Genomic DNA, 14,501 nt, shown 5'->3' with positions numbered 1-14,501 from the left:
TCATCGAGAGAAGGGAGATATTTATTTTTCTAACAGTGGCAGTTTTATTTTCCACATCACACCACTCGGGTGTATATCAGCGACACCTTGTCACACGCTGCCTGACGTGTGGAGTGTTTTACCAGCGTGTGCTCGCCAATTTGCATCTTTTCCCGAGCTGGCGACTGACCGATCAGTCGTGTTTGACGTCTGCTTGGCACACCGACTGTTTGACAAAAACCTGCTGGGCTTGTGATCGCTGCACATCCTTCATAGCGTCCGGTTCTATATGACCCAGGTTGTGTTAGATTGACGCTTACAAGCACGAGGTCTTTCAAAAAAAAGTCGGATTTTGGAGAAAAAAGTTGCTACGTACATACCAAGTAATATTCCTGACTCTCAAGGGCAAGAGTCCTCCGGTGAGGAATGAGCGAAAATCGATGGTTAAAGGGGAACATTATCACAATTTCAAAAGGGTTAAAAACAATAAAAATCAGTTCCCAGTGGCTTGTTTTATTTTTTGAAGTTTTTTTCAAAATTTTACACCTGCCGGAATATCCCTAAATAAAGCTTTAAAGTGCTTTATTTTCGCTATCTTCGAAACCACTGTCCATTTCCCTGTGACGTCATACAGGGCTGCCAATGTAAACAACATGGCGGTTAGCACAGCAAGATATAGCGACATTAGCTCGGATTCAGACTCGGGTTTAAGCGATTCAACAGATTACACGTGTATTGAAACAGATGGTCGGAGTATGGAGGCAGATAACAAAAACGAAATTGAAGAAGAAATTGAAAATATTGAGCGAATAGCTATTGACGCTATTCGGCCATAGCGTGGGTGTACCTAATGAAGTGGCCCATAGCATGGCTGCCTTATTAGCATCGCCGGTAAAATGTGCGGACCAAACGATCAGGACTTTCGCATCTTGTGACACTGGAGCAACTTAAATCCGTCGATTGGTAAGTGTTTGTTTCGCATTAAATGTGGGTATCTAGTTTCAAATGTACATACAGCTAGCGTAAATAGCATGTTAGCATCGATTAGCATAGCATGTTAGCATCGATTAGCTGGCAGCCATGCCGCGACCAAATATGTCTGATTAGCACATAAGTCAACAACATCAACAAAACTCACCTTTGTGATTTGGTTGACTTAATGGTTGCAAATGCATCTGCAGGTTATCCATACATCTCTGTGCCATGTCTGTCTTAGCATCGCCGGTCAAATGTGGAGACACTTTGGTACATTCAACGGGGGTCTGGCGGCAGATTTCTTGCCAGTGGTGCAACTTGAATCCCTCCCTGTTAGTGTTGTTACACCCTCCGACAACACACCCACCAGGCATGATGTCTCCAAGGTTCCAAAAAATAGTCGAAAAAACGGAAAATAGAGCTGAGACCCGGTGTTTGTAATGTGAAAATGAAAATGGCGGGTGCGTTACCTCGGTGACGTCATGTTCTGACGTCATCGCCTCCAGAGCGATAAACAGAAAGGTGTTTAATTCGCCAAAATTCACCCATTTAGAGTTCGGAAATCGGTTAAAAAAATACAGTCTTTTTTCTGCAATATATACCTTGATGTTGCAGAAAAAAGACCATATGTTATTTTAACCGATTTCCGAACTCTAAAAGGGTGAATTTGGCGATTTAAACGCCTTTCAATTGTTCACTGTCGGAGCAATGACCTTTCACCCGTGACGTCACAACATGAAGCGATCGGCCATTTTCTAAACCACATTACACGCACCAAGTCAAATCAGCTTTGTTATTTTCCGTTTTTTCGACTGTTTTCCCGTACCTTGGAGACATCATGCCTCGTCGGTGTGTTGTCGGAGGTTGTAACATCACGAACAGAGACAAATTCAAGTTGCAACAGTGGCCAAAAGATGCGAAAGTCCCACGTTTGTACCAACGACAGCTATGCTACGACAGAGATGGCAAGAATGTGTGGATATCCTGCGACACTCAAAGCAGATGCATTTCCAACGATAAAGTCAACGAAACCTGCATTATTGGAAAATAGACCACCACTGAATCTGCCGGAGTGCGAGCTATTCAGGGACGACGGCAGTCTCTTCCCGCAGACGAGCGAGGTAAACCCCCTGGATGTCTTGGCTAAGACATGATTCATGCCATTTCTTTTTCTGTCTCATTTTGTCCACCAAACTTATAACGTTGCGCATGAATGCACAAAGGTGAGTTTTGTTGATGTTATTGACTTGTGTGGAGTGATAATCAGACATATTTGGTCAGGGCATGACTGCAAACTAATTGATGCTAACATGCTATTTAGGCTAGCTGTATGTACATATTGCATCATTATGCCTCATTTGTAGCTATATTTGAGCTCATTTAGTTTCCTTTAAGTCCTCATAATTCAATTTATATCTCATGACACTCTAGATGTATGTAATATGGCTTTTATTTGTTTGCGGCTCCAGACATATTTGTTTTTGTATTTTTGGTCCAATATGGCTCTTTTAACATTTTAGGTTGCCAACCCCTGCCAAAATTTGCGCACTTCCGCCATTGTAGTCCGTGCTGACTACGTAGTCTCTATCTTCTTGTTATGGGGCATTTCTGATATAAAGTAGTGCAAAGTTCTAACTTATATCTGTCAGTAGACTCGCTACGAAAGCGCTAAAAACTACGGGTATGGTGGGTTTACATTATTCACCCAAGGAACTTTGGTTATTAGAGAGTTCCGGTCGGACGGGGTTTTACGGGACACACTAGTGAGCCACGGATGAGAAGATGCTGCTCCGTTATTGATTTAAGTAAAGTTTGAATGTCATTAAACAGTTAGCTCCATCTTTTGACACTTCTTCCACTCCCGTCCTTGCACGCTACACCGCTTCAACATTTTGACCAAAAAACACCATCACATGTTATGTGGACCACAAGGAAGTGTTTAGTGCGCCTTATGTATGAAAATACATTTGACTACACCTGCTCATCCGCAGAACGCCTCATTGTCTGGTGCGCCCTATGGTCCGGAAAATACGGTATGTATTAATTTGACATTAGTGACACCAGACCCGCCAACAGGCACGCATTTTCACCCCAGAACACGCCTCGCCTCCCAAGTCCGTCAGCATCTCGTCCCGCGACTCTCGACACCGCCCCGAGCAAGGCGGCGGACTTCACCCGCTCTTCTCTTGCAAACCATCGAGCCGCAACAATGCATTAAGGCTGATCGTTGCATCAAATCAGACATTCTCCAACATCCAAAATCAAACAAGTCTTCCCTCAACCACAACCATCAACAAAGCCAAATACTACAGTCCGTGAACATTGCTCCAAAGTACAGATTTTTGTTGTTGATTTATACATACAAAAGCAAACATTGACATGTGCAAAGGCAGTAATATTTGATCAAACAAGGCGGCAGATAAAGAAGGACTTCCCCGTGTGTTCCGTCTCTTTATCCCGAACAGCTGATTTAACTACTTCCGACGTTGACGTAAGACAAACATGTGACTCGTGTCCCTTCAGTGACCATAGCATGAACACATCTAGTACAGTACTAGGACTATAGTGGCCATAAACAATTAGCTTCTACAGCTGGGGTGGCCAAAGTGCGGCACTCGTGACTCATTTGTTGTTCAGTTATTTCCGTATCGGCCCTCTGAATAAGCATCGTCACTCAGCATGAAAGGAATTACTCGCTGTGCACTTTTTTGCTTGTTTTATTTGGTACTGCAACAGCAGCAGTAGCAGTAATAGCAATAGCAGCAGCAGGTAATAACCTAAAAGTAAACATGAACACAACAAAACAATATCTATTTTTGAATCATTATAATGTAAATAATAGACATGAATTAATGAAGTGAACCATATTATCAATCACTGTGATTTTATCCTAACCTATTAATTTCAGCATTACATTTTATCATCACCATTAATTTATGTCATAAAATGTTTTAAATGTGATCAGAATCCTTTATAATGTCGCCATGATTCATGGACAAGCATACTAAAACAAAACATAAAACACCGGCGCTCTGTTTGAGCCACACATTACACATTTAAGCAGAACTACATTAGAGAACTACAAATCCCATCAGCCAAACCAGGAAGTAAAGTGCCGGTATTTTCGAACTCAAGCCAAGAATAAACCTACGATTACTCACATTCAGCCGGACACACACACAACGTGACAACTCTCTAATACAACAGTTTTCATTACTGTGGTTGTACTCTTTAACTTAATCATTTTGCCGATGTCGTTCAAAAGCTAAAACAGTGCGTGTTTGCTCCGGCTGTCAAACAACCAGCCAGCCGCGGACTTAGCGAACACACAACAAACAAAAAAGAAAGGAAGCGAGCAAACATGGAATTTATACAATAGATAAGTTGATCCAACCAAGAAAAGCGGACATAAAATGATCTTACCAGTGGTGTATGTTGGTGACGAAGCACGCAGGTCTTTTCCCAAACGAACAATGACGCCATTTTTAAAAGCTAACTAAGTAGTCACATGACAGTGGTAGCCACGCCCATCTTAAAACTCCCAAGCAAGCCCGCCATAAATACATATACACATAGTAAATATATATATATATATATATATATATATATATATATATATATATATATATATATATATATATATATTAAGGGATGCACCGATTAATCGGTAACCGAATATATTCGGCCGAATATGGCAAAAAAAGCCACATTCGGCCTTCGGTGGAATGAGTTAAAAACAAGGCCGAATAGTGGCGTGTGACGCAATTTTTGACGCGGTGACGCAATCAACCAACGTGCAGTGACATTGGGATATGTTGTGTACCTGTATAAGTGTATGAGGTTACATGCACACACTTATTGAGATTTAGTGGGGCCTCTGTTTACATTATTAGTCTGTTGTGTAGGCTACCTGTATAAGTGTATGAGGTTACAAGCACACACTTATTGAGATTTAGTGGGGCCTCTGTTTACATTATTAGTCTGTTGTGTAGGCTACCTGTATAAGTGTATGAGGTTACATGCACACACTTATTGAGATTTAGTGGGGCCTCTGTTTACATTATTAGTCTGTTGTGTAGGCTACCTGTATAAGTGTATGAGGTTACAAGCACACACTTATTGAGATTTAGTGGGGCCTCTGTTTACATTATTAGCCTGTTGTGTAGGCTACCTGTATAAGTGTATGAGGTTACAAGCACACACTTATTGAGATTTAGTGGGGCCTCTGTTTACATTATTAGCCTGTTGTGTAGGCTACCTGTATAAGTGTATGAGGTTACATGCACACACTTATTGAGATTTAGTGGGGCCTCTGTTTACATTATTAGCCTGTTGTGTAGGCTACCTGTATAAGTGTATGAGGTTACATGCACACACTTATTGAGATTTAGTGGGGCCTCTGTTTACATTATTAGCCTGTTGTGTAGGCTACCTGTATAAGTGTATGAGGTTACAAGCACACACTTATTGAGATTTAGTGGGGCCTCTGTTTACATTATTAGCCTGTTGTGTAGGCTACCTGTATAAGTGTATGAGGTTACATGCACACACTTATTGAGATTTAGTGGGGCCTCTGTTTACATTATTAGCCTGTTGTGTTGTGTACCTGTATAAGTGTATGAGGTTACATGCACACACTTATTGAGATTTAGTGGGGCCTCTGTTTACATTATTAGCCTGTTGTGTTGTGTACCTGTATAAGTGTATGAGGTTACAAGCACACACTTATTGAGATTTAGTGGGGCCTCTGTTTACATTATTAGCCTGTTGTGTAGGCTACCTGTATAAGTGTATGAGGTTACAAGCACACACTTAATTGAGATTTACTCGAGCCTTCTGTTTACATTATTAGCCTGTTGTGTAGGCTACCTGTATAAGTGTATGAGGTTACAAGCACACACTTATTGAGATTTACTTGAGCCTTCTGTTTACATTATTAGCCTGTTGTGTAGGCTACCTGTATAAGTGTATGAGGTTACAAGCACACACTTAATTGAGATTTACTCGAGCCTTCCGTTTACATTATTAGCCTGTTGTGTAGGCTACCTGTATAAGTGTATGAGGTTACAAGCACACACTTATTGAGATTTAGTGGGGCCTCTGTTTACATTATTAGCCTGTTGTGTAGGCTACCTGTATAAGTGTATGAGGTTACAAGCACACACTTATTGAGATTTACTTGAGCCTTCTGTTTACATTATTAGCATATCTACTGTGGCTAAGCAGACTTTTGCCAAAAGGACAATAATTCATTTGTTGTGGGTTTATCCACTTTAATGCACTTTATTGTTTTTTGGGATGCATGTTTTGTTTGAAGGCCTAATATAAATGAAAAACTTTGTGCTTTTCTTGAAAAGCAAAGGCTACTGGAATATTAAAAAAATGTCAATATTCAATAAAAAATTACTTTATTTGAAAAACATGTCTAAATATTTATTCTAGGCTATTTATGCAATATTTTTAAAATTGTGAAAAACTGCATTCATTATTCGGTATTCAGCCTTCGGCCAAGTGTTTAAATTTTATTCGGTTTCGGCCACAAATTTTCATTTCGGTGCATCCCTAATAGATATATATATATTTATATATATATGTATGTGTGTGTGTGTGTGTGTATACATCATCTACAACTTGTTAATATATATATATATATATATATGTGTGTGTGTGTGTGTGTGTGGGTGTGTGTGTATATACAACTTGTGAATATATATATACATATATATATATATATGTATATATATATATATATATATTCACAAGTTTTGTTGTAGATGATGATAAATATGTTCAAAATAAACCACATTATGTTAACACATCAATTAAGCGAATGAGTAAATTACATTAGTAACATCCTGTAATTTGATTTTGATGTTATTAGGCAGTTGTCCCCAACGCTTTTTTTTATCCGCGGACCGGTCAACATTTTTTTTTTTTTGTTTTTGTTTTTTCTTCTTTGTCATGAAAAAGGGACGTTTTTGTCATGAAAAAGGGAGGTTTTTGTGGTTGGTGCACTAATTGTAAGTGTATATTGTGTTTTTTATGTTGATTTAATAAAAATAAAAAATATATATATATATATATATATTTTTTAATAAAAAATTATTCTGCGGCCCGGGGGTTGGGGACCGCTGTTATTAGGGACAAGCAGTAGGAAATGGATGGATGGATGGATGGACAAATGGATGGATGGATGGATTATTATTCATTTCATTTATTGTTAGATTGATAATTAACACCAATATGATCTTTTTTAAAACTCTGCCAGACTCAATTCCACTTATTTGACTGATGAACATTGTCACATCATTTATTCAGAAAGTATAAATAACAACAAATGAAGATGAAATACTATTAACCGCAATATGCAAGTGTAAAAAGAACAAAATATTGTGATCTATTTGTAATCTATATTTCAACAAAGAAAACCATCTGCAGTTGTCTTTAACTTTAAGTCATCATGCCATGATTTTACCAGTCCGGCCCACTTGGTAATTGTTACAATATAAGTTATCACGCAACTCTTATGCTTAAAGGCTGTTGCTCTAGTTATTTTCTATTGTGCTCAAGCTGTACTTTTCTTTACGTGCAAAGGCACACAACTTGTTATCTTCCACTGCAAGTTAGGAGTTGCCTCGCCGCAGATGTTTCAATCAATCAATCAATGTTTACTTATATAGCCCTAAATCACTAGTGTCTCAAAGGGCTGCACAAACCACCACGACATCCTCGGTGGGCCCACATAAGGGCAAGGAAAACTCACACCCAGTGGGACATCGGTGATAATAATGATCCAGTGGGACGTCTGTGACAATAATGATTATGAGAACCTTAGAGAGGAGGAAAGCAATGGATGTCGAGCGGGTCTAACATGATACTGTGAAAGTTCAATCCACAATGGATCCAACACAGTCGCGAGAGTCCAGTCCAAAGCGGTTCCAACTCAGCAGCGAGAGTCCCGTTCACAGCGGAGCCAGCAGGAAACCATCCCAAGCGGAGGCGGATCAGCAGCGCAGAGATGTCGAGGCGGATCAGCAGCGCAGAGATGTCCCCAGCCGATACACAGCCGATACACAGGCAAGCAGTACATGGCCACCGGATCGGACCGGACCCCCTCCACAGGGGAGAGTGGGACATAGAAGAAAAAGAAAAGAAACAGCAGATCAACTGGTCTAAAAAGGGAGTCTATTTAAAGGCTACAGTATACAAATGAGTTTTAAGGTGAGACTTAAATGCTTCTACTGAGGTGGCATCTCGAACTGTTACCAGGAGGGCATTCCAGAGTACTGGAGCCCGAACGGAAAACGCTCTATAGCCCGCAGACTTTTTTTGGGCTTTGGGAATCACTAACAAGCCGGAATCCTTTGAACGCAGATTTCTTGCCGGGACATATGGTACAATACAATCGGCAAGATAGGATGGAGCTAGACCGTGTAGTATTTTATACGTAAGTAGTAAAACCTTAAAGTCACATCTTAAGTGCACAGGAAGCCAGTGCAGGTGAGCCAGTACAGGTATATATGTATGTATATATGTATATAAAGGTATATACAGTACAGGCGTAATGTGATCAAACTTTCTTGTTCTTGTCAAAAGTCTAGCAGCCGCATTTTGTACCAACTGTAATCTTTTAATGCTAGACATGGGGAGACCCGAAAATAATACGTTACAGTAGTCGAGGCGAGACGTAACAAACGCATGGATAATGATCTCAGCGTCCTTAGTGGACAGAATGGAGCGAATTTTAGCGATATTACGGAGATGAAAGAAGGCCGTTTTAGTAACGCTTTTAATGTGTGCCTCAAAGGAGAGAGTTGGGTCGAAGATAATACCCAGATTCTTTACCGTGTCGCCTTGTTTAATTGTTTGGTTGTCAAATGTTAGAGTTGTATTATTAAATAGAGTTCGGTGTCTAGCAGGACCGATAATCAGCATTTCCGTTTTTTTGGCATTGAGTTGCAAAAAGTTAGCGGACATCCATTGTTTAATTTCATTAAGACACGCCTCCAGCTGACTACAATCCGGCGTGTTGGTCAGCTTTAGGGGCATGTAGAGTTGGGTGTCATCAGCATAACAGTGAAAGCTAACACCGTATTTGCGTATGATGTCACCTAGCGGCAGCATGTAGATGCTGAAGAGTGCAGGGCCAAGGACCGAACCCTGGGGAACTCCACACGTTACCTTAACGTAGTCCGAGGTCACATTGTTATGGGAGACACACTGCATCCTATCAGTAAGATAAGAGTTAAACCAAGACAGGGCTAAGTCTGACATACCAATTCGTGTTTTGATACGTTCTAATAAAATATTATGATCGACGGTATCGAAAGCAGCGCTAAGATCGAGGAGCAGCAACATAGATGACGCATCAGAATCCATCGTTAGCAATAGATCATTAGTCATTTTTGCGAGGGCTGTCTCCGTCGAGTGATTTGCCCTGAAACCGGATTGAAAGGTTTCACATAGATTGTTAGACGCTAAGTGTTCATTTAACTGCTCCGCAACAATTTTTTCGAGGATTTTTGAAATAAAGGGAAGGTGAGACACCGGTCGGTAGTTTACCATGAGGTCAGGATCGAGGTTAGGTCTTTTAAGAAGAGGATGAATAACCGCTTTTTTGAATGCTAGGGGAACAGTGCCCGAGGAAAGTGATAAGTTTATAATATTTAGCACTGATGGACCTAATAATACAAAGAGCTCCTTGATCAGTTTCCCAGGAAGAGGGTCAAGTAAGCATGTTGTCTGTTTTATTCCATTTACACGTTGTAACAATTCCTCTAATGTTATTTCCTCAAAACGAGAGAAACTATTTTGGAGGGCAGTATCCGCCGTATATACAATCGTGTCAGTGTTAATAGAACCCCGTTGTAGCTGGGACGCATTGTCTTTAATCTCCTTTCTAATGACTTCAATTTTCTTACTAAAGAATTGCATAAAGTCATCAGCTGAGTGGGTGGAGCTACTGGAAGGAGTCCCTTGTTGGGTAAGCGATGCTACCGTACTAAACAAAAATTTAGGATCGTTTTTATTACGGTGGATGAGATTTGAGTAATAATTAGCTTTAGCTAAGGTAAGCATGCGTTTATAAGTTATTAAACCATCACTAAATGCTTGATGGTGCACCTCAAGTTTAGTCGTGCGCCATTTGCGTTCCAGCTTTCTGCATAATAATTTCTGAGCTCTAGTTTCTTCTGTAAACCACGGGGTGCGCTTTTTTGGAGCCTTTTTTAACTTTAGCGGTGCTATGTTATCAATGGTTTCGCGCAGGGCGTCGTTAAAGTTGTTAGTGAGGTTATCAATAGAGCCCACATACTTTGGGAATGGTGCCATTACCGAGGGCAGTAGGTCAGCAAGAGTTGTCGTTGTGGCCGTATTAATGTTGCGGCTGCTATAGCAGTTATTATTATTATTAGTTTGACGAACATGCGTCTGAACCTCGAATTTTATAAGGTAATGATCGGACAATACTTTAGTATACGGGAGTATCGTAACTTTGGAAGCGGTGATACCCCTGACAAGCACTAGGTCTATCGTATTACCGTTGCGATGCGTGGGTTCATTTATTATTTGTGTGAGACCACAGCTATCAATTATAGTCTGGAGCGCTACGCACGGTGGGTCCGATGGGGCATTCATATGGATATTAAAGTCCCCCATTATGATTATATTATCGGCGTGTGTCACTAGATCAGCAACGAACTCTGAGAATTCATTGATAAAGTCCGAACAGGGCCCTGGGGGGCGGTAGATAACAGCCAGGTGTAGAGGCAGCGGTGTGACAGACCTCATAGTAAGCACCTCAAACGATTTATATTTATTATTTATGTTAGGACTAAGGTTAAAGTTTTCGTTGTATATTAGTGCGACCCCCCCACCCCTTTTAAGCGGACGGGCAATATGCGCATGTGTAAAGTTAGGAGGACATGCCTCATTTAGCGCAAAAAAGTCGTTTGGTTTAAGCCAGGTTTCACTGAGACCGATGACGTTAAGATTGTTGTCTCTGATAATATCATTAACTAACAACGTTTTAGGAGACAATGATCTTATGTTTAAAAAACCTATATTATAGGTAGTGGGCTGTTTTAGGGAATTTTTGATCAAATTATCCGTAGTAGCAATATTAATAATGTTGTGTTTATTATGCCCAGTGCATTTAGTATAGTTACGACCATATCTAGGAATTGATACGACGGGAATGATCCGATTGTTTGTTTGTTGCTTTGATAAACTGCACGCATCATGGTTAGCCACCTCAGTAACGGGGATTTTCCGATTGTTTGTTTGTTGCTTTGATAAACTGCACGCATCATAGTTAGCCACCTCAGTAAAACACATGTCCAACTCTGAAACACTCAAAGCAGAAAAAACTTGTTCTAATTTAACAGACTCCTTACCCAGACCAGTAGTCTCGCATTTTTCATCTAAATCCGTCTTCGGGATGGAGGAAAGTGGTGTTCTGTGGGGATTAGCCTTCTGCTTTGTTTTTAGCCCCGCTCGACATCCGCGTTTCCGATCACACCGCTGGCGTCTGCTCCGTAGACGGCCCCCGCTGCTACTAGACTCCGCTGCTTCACAGGCCGCTGGACGTAGCCGCCGACGAATCCCCATGCTAGTTAGCATGTTTAGCACGCCCGCGTCTATCAGTCCAAAACGGCCCAATATGTCCATATCCAGAAGTGTCTGGCGGTCGTACGTGATCACGGAGTGACCACGATGCGAGCCAGCCATGAAGTCTGCAGAACTGTCCGGCATTTCCGCCAAATGTTCCATCTTTAGCAAGAGCACCGCAGTGTCGCAGCCCGTCCGGGCGCCGCCATCTTGCATTTGTTGCATTTCTGTCTTTCAGCCTGCTAGCAGCCAAGGACAGACCTCAAGCGCCTCAACCAAGATAAGGAAATAGCAGGCAGACAAAGCAGAGACAGGGCGCAATCACAAGGCCCCCTCAGCACATTTCCATTCTTGAATAATCACGTTTTGTCCCCACTGAGCTGCTTGCATAATGTGTGACCCCTCCCTCCTGAATAAAATGCGGGGGCGTGTGGACTGTCCCTAGGAGCGTAGGATGAGACTTTAACTGAGTGTTCAGCTCCATGCATTCTCCTCATGAGCAAAATTGAACTCTGCCTGATTCCTTGCTTCTTGTTCTGTTTAATAGATAGTTTGGTGCTTACACCTGACAGTAATAGATTTTCCTCCATGTGGCCCCTGAGCTAAAATGTGTTTGACACCCCTGCGTTAAGACATTTGCCGCAGGCAGCAAACAGACACCCCTGGCGTTGTGCATTGCAAAAGAGCTGCATCAAAAACTCTCCTACTGTAGAACCCGCCCCTTAAAGAACAGCGCTAAGAATGTTCACAGCCCCAAATTATTGCACACACGTTCATTATTTAAGTTGAAGACATTCAGAGCTCCTCTTCTCATAAATTCCCTCATTATAAAAAAAAAAATCCCTGCATGGTGCTGCATATTTAAATATCATAACAAGATGCAACTGGCCTTGCTTTCTCGCCTATTATGTGTTCTGTTTTAGTCTTCTGCCGCACTGTGGGTAGGTGTAGGTGTGGAAGCGACAAGAAGGTGACGGGGAGAAGCCAAAGCGAGTGAAAAATCGCCCGGCCCGTCTGTGACACGCCAGGCGCCTCTTCTTCTGCTTCTTCTTCCCCCATTCTTGACCCAGATCTAATGTGACAGGACTCATTTTCACTGAAACCTCCGTCTCGCACATGCTCGCCACCTCCTACCACCCTTCCTGCTGCTGCTGCTGCTGCACCACCCTTCTATTTTTATCACTTTGTCCTTGAATTATAATCCCTGAACATTGCTGTGATCCAGAAGAAGTAGTGGAATATACCCATGGAAGTGGGCGTGTTCTTGTATTTCTACCTTTCTTGAGACATCAACAAGGAAAAGTACCGTCCACATGAGGACCGGCGAACAAGTTAGGACCGAAATCATGGTCCCAGTACAGCAAACCATCGCATTTAATAAAGACCCAAATACTAGAGTCCGTGAACATTGCTCCAAAGTCCGTTTTTTTTTTGTTGATTTAATGAATTTAAAATTAAAATACCAATGATTGTCACACACACACACTAGGTGTGGTGAAATTTGTCCTCTGCATTTGACCCATCCCCTTGTTCACCCCCCTGGGAAGTGAGGGGAGCAGTGTGCAGCAGCAGCGCCGCGCCCGGGAACCATTTATGGTGATTTAACCCCCAATTCCAACCCTTGATGCTGAGTGCCAAGCAGGGAGTTCAATCAATTAATCAATCAATGTTTACTTATACATCCCTAAATCACTAGTGTCTCAAAGGGCTGCACAAACCACTACGACATCCTCGGTAGGCCCACATAAGGGCAAGGAAAACTCACACCCAGTGGGACGTCGGTGACAATGATGACTATGAGAACCTTGGAGAGGACGAAAGCAATGGATGTCGAGTGGGTCTAACATGATACTGTGAAAGTTCCAACACAGCCGCGAGTTAATGGGTCCCATTTGTGCAGTCTTTGGTATGACTCGGCCGGGGTTTGAACTCCCAACCTACCGATCTCAGGGCAGACACTCCAACCACTAGGCCACTGAGTAGGTTATTCTTGTATTTCTACCCTTGTTGAGACACCAACAAAGGGAACGCACCTTTTGTATGAAAACCGGTGAACAAATTGGGACTGAAATCATGGTACCAATACGGAAAACCATTGCATCTAATAGAAAATGTCTCATTAGCACCCCTGGTGGTGAAAATGATCAAATGTAAGGTGGTCCCAAAAAGGAGGGATTTTTCAAATAGACTGTGTCTGTTTTAAAAGTGCTACACCTCTGGTCAACATATGAAATAACAAGTGTGTGTAAAAAATGTTTTAACTCCTCCCCCTTTGGCCAGTATTTGTAATAACAAGTGTATGTAAGAAATTGAAATGCACCCCTTTTGGCCAAAATTAATTAATTTTTTTATATAAATATGTACATAGAGACGTACTGTAATAATATGAAGTAAATAATGAAGATTAAAAACCAATTACAAACAAAACAATTTGGAAAAAAAATACTAAAAGGCTTACCTTTTTATATTTGCATAGTTTCTATATATTATTAATGTTGTAAATACAAATCTTTATGTATCTAGAAAGGGTGGTCCTAAAGATGTAGGCATTTTTCGGACTTCCCAAGAATGTCAGATATACAAAAATATGTGTGTGTGTTTTCTTGAAATTCTACCATTTTTGAAACGTACCGTCCATATGAGGACCGGTGAACAAATTAGGACTGAAATCATGGTCCCAATACGGAAAACCATTGCATCTGAAAGAGAATGTCTCATTTGCACCCCTGGTGGTTTAAACAATCAAAACTAAGGTGGTCCCAAAAAGGAGGGATTTTTCTAATTGACTGTTTGTCTGTTTTAAAAAGTGCTCTCCCTCTGGTTAAATATATGAAATAACAAGTGTGTGTAAACATTTGAAGTGCTCCCCCTCTGGCGGATGTGTGTAATAACAAGTGTGTGAAAGAAATTGAAATGCACCCCATTTGGCCAAAATGTAT

At 41.2% G+C, this 14,501-nt stretch overlaps 1 protein-coding gene across 1 annotated transcript in view; it reads right to left on the bottom strand.

The window, feature by feature from the left end:
• Positions 1-4,445, bottom strand: part of klhdc8a (kelch domain containing 8A) — a 179,820-nt gene extending 175,375 nt beyond the window's left edge. Inside the window, exon 1 of the mRNA XM_061875508.1 lies at positions 4,378-4,445. The gene's annotated coding sequence lies outside the window, so the exon portion shown is untranslated. The remainder of the gene's footprint in view (positions 1-4,377) is intronic.
• Positions 4,446-14,501: the final 10,056 nt, after the last annotated feature.

This window comes from Nerophis ophidion, linkage group LG16, assembly GCF_033978795.1.
Source record: "Nerophis ophidion isolate RoL-2023_Sa linkage group LG16, RoL_Noph_v1.0, whole genome shotgun sequence".
In the NCBI taxonomy this organism is placed as follows: Eukaryota; Metazoa; Chordata; class Actinopteri; order Syngnathiformes; family Syngnathidae; genus Nerophis; species Nerophis ophidion.
The sequence above is the reverse complement of the archived record's forward strand: the minus strand, read 5'-3'. Positions and strand labels throughout refer to the sequence as shown.